Consider the following 5912-nt stretch of genomic DNA (forward strand, 5'->3'; position numbering starts at 1 on the left):
TTCAAGTTGGCTCCGTCTGATGCAGGGGGAACAACGCAGACCAAGGCTAAAAACCCAAAGCCTTTCCCGTGTTCTGTGACTTCATTTTTAGTTTGTCTGGCTTTGGAAGCCCGGATTTCATGGGGAGCTGGTCACAGCACTGGAAGAAGCCAGCAGGCTGCATGCGGCATCGGTCACTGCGTGGGATGCTCCAAAGGACCCTGCTTGGGGCAGGAGATGTGGGCAGTGCAAAATCCCACACAGGCAGCAGATAGGTGAAGGGGAACGTGGTGTGCAGCCGTGGAGTGGAAGTGCTGAGTGAAATTGGGGTTCGCTTGGTACGAGCTCATCCCTGAGGACGGGTGAAAGTGTGAATTCACTTATACCCAACATATGTGAGAGGAGAGAAGGGCGATTCAGGCTGGTGTAGGCACCACCCCGAAGGATCAAGGGTGGGAATGTCTCCCCCAGGACTGGACACAAGGGCTTGCAGAGCCCTTCCTGATGCCGCTGCCCTTTCCCCATCCTTGCCACGCTCACACTCCTTCCCTTCACGCACATCGGATGTTTCCATGGAGTTCCTCGCCTCCCTGACCTTTCTCACCCCCCTTCCCCAGAGTCTTCCCACCTCCTCCTCGCTCTTCTGCCCTGAATTACAACGAGCCCATCCACCCCGTAGCCCTGCAGTAGCTCCGTCCCCTCCGGCCGTGGGCACAACTCTCTTATTCCAACATTTCCTATGGGTTCTTTCCATTCAGAGCTGTGTGTGCCACACACCGGGACGTGCACCACTGCCCTGGCTTTAATTTTCTTCCCTAAGCCAGCACGCCCAATTAGCCCCGCTGTCCCACTGCACGCGAGCATCAGCAGCGAGAAACACCAACATTTCATGTCTATATTTTCTCACCTGTATTTTCAAGCAAGAAGGCTGTTTGGCTTTTGATGCTTTTTGTGTTGATCTCTTTCTTTTCCCCCTGTCCTTGAATGTCAAGATTTTTAGCCTCGGAAATGCTTTATTCAGAGTGTTTTGTTTTGTTTCTTTTATTATTATTATTATTTCACATTACCTCACGACATCTCAGTACTACCACAGGTTATGCCCTCGCACTGCATATTATCCTGCTCGATACCATGCAGGGAGGAGGAAGGATCAGGTTGATTATTTTATGTTTAAAACCCGAACCGCAGCTTTTTTTGTTAGCACAGATTGAACAAACAAGCTTTCTTCCTGCATCAAAGTATTTCCTGCTCGTGGTCTATTGAAAAGGGGTGACCCTCTGGGCAGACCTTGCAGGCGTTGCTGCTCCCGACGCAGTAAAAAAAACAAAACAAAACAAAAATGATACAAAATTAAATACAGAAAGTTCACAGTGATAATCCAAAGGTCTGACAAGAAATCCTGCAATGGGAACTGAGGCACGTCCAAACCCAAGCACTGCTTTTTCATGGCAAGAGTTTGAAAATGCTTCTTTCTAATCTATTATTTTCAGCCTCGTTTTGGCATTTCCAGCAAGGTGAAAATCCCATCTTCGTGCTGGGTTTTGGCGAGCTCTTTTCTATATGCTTTCCTGCATTTCCTCTCAGGGCAGCAGAGGCCATCGGGTCCTGGTGTGAGCATCTTCCCCGCTGTGTCCCGGGCAGACAAAGCCTGTGCTGGTGCTGACCCGCATCCATGGGGCACAAAATGCCCTGCCCTCGGGCTGGTGTCAGTCTGGAAGTGCTGCTGTCTCAGGAAACGGGAGCCTGAAAACGAAGCGTCCCATCCTGTCTCCCCCCGATGCTCCGAGGCCAGGAGGACACGGCTTTGCAGTGCGATTTTTCCCCCTTCCTCGAGTTTGGAGGGGTCACAACCAGCTATTCAGCGGGCTGGTGGATTAAACGGTGGGATACAAATAGCTGACCCCTCCTGGCCCCACCTGCCCCTCCAACATCCTGCCTGAGATTATGGGACATGAAAGCCGCTGCCTCTTGTTCCCCCCCTGCCAGGGAGCCTCTCCCTGCCCCTTTCCCATAGCCCTGCCGCCATCCCCGCTGAGGGCAGCCCTCCCCACACTGAGCGGATTATGGCTGTGGGGTGCCGTGGGGTGGGCAGAGCCCTTTGGGGTGCACAGGTTGAGCCTCGGGTGGCGGGGAGCCGAAGCGTCCAACCGTACTGCTAAGGGTTTAATTATCAATGCAAAAGGCGTTGTTGAGGGGGGGGGGAAGAACCTTGCTGTGAATCTTGGGAGGCCTTTGAAGTTGTGATAGAGAGGAACTGAAGCCCAAGGGAACGGGGCTGCTCCCACTGACCCTTCCTCCCCACGCCTGCGCTACAAAGCCCACCGCCTGGGAGGGAGACCGTGGAGTAATTAGAGCGAGGATCGCAGTGGGTTAACAATTATGAGGGATCTCTGAGCCCTCTTTGGTCCCCCACTGGTTTTCTGGATGCTGAGGCTCAGCACGTCCCCCAATGTGCCGCTGCCCCACCGTGCACCCTGCACTGGGCAGCAGCAGCTCCCACGGCACCGCTCGTGTGCTGGGACTACTGGGCACGGCGATGCAATGTGTTGGTCATCAGCCCAAGTGTTGGGAAGGACTTGGGAGCATTCCCTCTGAAGGAAGAAATATCCGTGGGTAATGGATATGGGGGTGCAGGCAAAACGTGCGTTTCCTGGATGTGAGCTCCTTTATCCTAAGTGGGAACTGGAATTTGGTAGATGTGAATATGGGCATGAATCTGGAGGAGATACGCCTATAAATGTAGATGCGGGTGTGTATAAATAAACATACGTCCACACAAACGTATATCTACTTTCTGGCATACATATATCTACTTTTTGACATATAAATGCATACACATACATCTACTCTTTGGCTCCTGCACGGATGAGATTGCAGTGTGTGCTAATTGCACCGCATTACACGGTGCAACTCTTCAAGTCGGTCTCCCTTGTGTGAGACTCCAGCTCAACACCCCAGTTTGAGCCGGGGAAGCAACCTTGCAGCTCTGTAGGTGCTTCCATTCGAACGGGCAATCAGACTTGACAGCTCTTCCATCAGTGCGAGAATTCCCCCTGACACCTCCTGGTGTTTTGGCTCAATACGCCGAGTCAAAGCCAAGGCGCAGAATAGTGGAAATCAAAATGGTGCTCAGGAAGGAAAAAAAAGAGCTTGCAGTTTGAGACTGATACATGCGGACAGTCCATAACATCAAACAGAATTACCCAGCTGTAGGATAGAGGTCTCCCAAACCAGCAGGTTTTCTGAGAAGCATTTCGGCTGAAAGGAGTCCTTTGTGATGGACTTGCTTGCCCTCCTGCGTCAAGGCCCCAGCCTCCAGGGAAGCGATTGTGGCTGGGGCATCACCCACAAGGTGCTGGATAAGGTTTGCAGTTGGGTTCCCAGTTGGACTTTGGGAAGGAGCCCGGGTGGGGAGGCAAGGAGGGCTGTGCAGACTCTGCCAGCTAAGCCAGTGATTCCCTGCAGTTAGGGCTGGAGCTCAGCACCAGGAGCACGGCACGGCTCCCTGCAGTGCTTTGGACCAACCACACTGCAGACCGTGCTTCAGTTTGTCTCAGAGCTCACTGGCAGGGCTGTTGCACCAGTGGACTTCTGTATGTTGAGGCTGACTTCTGAGCACCTGACGGAGCTGTGGGTGTCCCTGTTCTTTGCAGTGGGGTTGGACAAGACAGATATTAGGGTCCCTTCCAACTCAAACCATTCTGTGATTCTATATCTGAACACGGCATGCAGTAGTGCTGCTAGGCAGGTCCTCATGTGCACAGCCTCATGTTTGCTCTATAGGAACTTAATGAGAGAGCTCTGCGTCAGAGAATGCCTTCCTGTTTGTGCAGTGCCCACTGCAGTGGGCTTAACGCGTCGGACCCCTGTATGCGCTTTGCAGAAACGCTTTCTATGGAATAAAGAAATATCTTAGCCCTCTTCCTGCAAAGAGGCACGAGTAATCCGCTCCACAGGAGTGCTGCAGGGAACGCGTGCTTGTGCAGTGCTGTGCAGCAAAGCACCTGAAAGAAGGCTAACCTAAACCTAAGCCTGACCTTAAGCCTAAAGCTAAGCCTAAGCCAACTCTAACCTTAAGCCTAACCCAACCATGACCCTAACCATAACTCTAACCATAGCCATAACCCCAACCATGACCCTACCCTAGCCATAACTCTTAAAATATAACAATCCTAAACATAACCTTAGCAACGACCCTAACCATAACCATAACTCTCAGTACATGATCTGGCTCCACGCGTGTCTGTCTCAGAGCTGTTATTCCAGCACCTCTGGGGAACATCCCACCATGGGGCTGCATGCTCCGACTCCACTCTGCGCCCCACGCTGCAGCGCTGTGACCAACCCTGGTGCTCCTGGAGCCCGTTCTGCAGCGAGCCGCAGGCGTGCCCAGCTTCGTGCATCGCAGCGTGGGAATAAGGGCATGGAGACAGCGGGGGAGCGGGGCCCTGAACGCAGCCCTGCTCACGGCTGTCCTGCCGAGGGTCGTCGGCACCGTGCTCCAGCACGGCGAGCAGGGAAACTCCGCAGCCCGGGCTCCTGCTGGGCGAATTACCCAGGGAAAATAGGCAGAAAATCTTCAGATTAACAATAACAAATAAAAATGGATTTGAGATCTCCGAGGTAATTACTCCGTGCTGAGGGCAAGGGGCCTCTCTAGCAGTGGGAGCAGCGCCTTGCAGCGAGCAGAGGGGCTCGGCCTGCTGTTGGGCCAATGAAGTCACACAAGAAACCCTGGAAATTCTTTCAAATTGTTCTGCTAACATTAATAAATGCCTCAAAAGCTCCTAATCTGCTCTGTCAGGAGCATGACGTCCGGGTGTTTCACAGCCAGCTCACGTCCCTGCTTCCTTCTCCCCCCTTTCCTTCCCTGCCTGGTAATCATAAATGGAAGTGGCACCCGTTCCTACAGCTGCTGGGGCCCACTTTGTGCAGAGCCCGGCCTCTGGTGGGGCTGCAGCTGTGGTCCCCATGTGCCCCATCCCACCGTGACAGCCGCTGAGGCCACCTTCCCTCCAGAGCCTGGAGGTGCAGATGGGACGCAGGGCAGAGCCTCGTTCCCCATGTGGACCTTAGGACCAGGCTGAAGGGACGAGGGAGATTTAAGTTAGATGAAGAGGAGAGATTTAGGTTAGATTTTGGAGGGAATTTTTTTATTCAGAGGATGGTGAGGACCTGGCAGTGCTGCCCAGAGCTGTGGGTGCCGCGTCCCTGCAGGTGCCCAAGGCCGTGGATGAGCCCTGAGCAGCCTGAGCTATTGGGCTGGCAGTTAGGGCTGAATAATCTTTAAGCTCCCCTCCAACCCAACCATTCTGTGATTCTATGATTCCATTATCTTTGATTCCATGATCTATGATTCCAATATCATTACCTCTGGCTCCTGTTGGCAGAAGGGTTTTTGGAAGTTTGACTTTGATGGGGCTCCAGAGTGGATGTGTAGAAGTGAATGCCCCACTGGCTCAGGTGGGGATGGTGGAGAACATGGCACTTTTGGTTTTCACTTCCCAAGCTCCTCCTGCTCTGCATCCCCACTGACCCGTTGTTTGCAGCCCCTCATCTTTGAAATCATAGAATGATGGAATCACAGAAGGGCTTAGGTTGGAGCAGACATTAAAGACCATCCAGCTCCAAACTCCTGCCGTGAGCTGGTTGCCAACCACCAGATCAGGATGCCCAGGGCCCCATCCAACCCAAAAGACTGCACTGCTTTCTCTTGTGACCACAGCCCAACTCTGCTGCATACCAGCAGCTCTGGGGAGCAGCATTTCTTGCCACTGAACTGAGCTACAGCCAGACGGGTCTCTGTCACTAACTGCAAGGTGTCCCACGATGGGTGAATGAGGAGGGGTCAGTTGTGGTGCTTTGTTTCCCCTGCTCTGAGCGTAGAGCAAGCTTTCTAACACAGCATTTTGTTCCTGTGTTTTCCAGTGAAC

This window comes from Centrocercus urophasianus, unplaced genomic scaffold (assembly GCF_019232065.1).
Source record: "Centrocercus urophasianus isolate 14NV4802_14NV808 unplaced genomic scaffold, USGS_Curo_1.0 seq_36, whole genome shotgun sequence".
Taxonomy (NCBI): domain Eukaryota; kingdom Metazoa; phylum Chordata; class Aves; order Galliformes; family Phasianidae; genus Centrocercus; species Centrocercus urophasianus.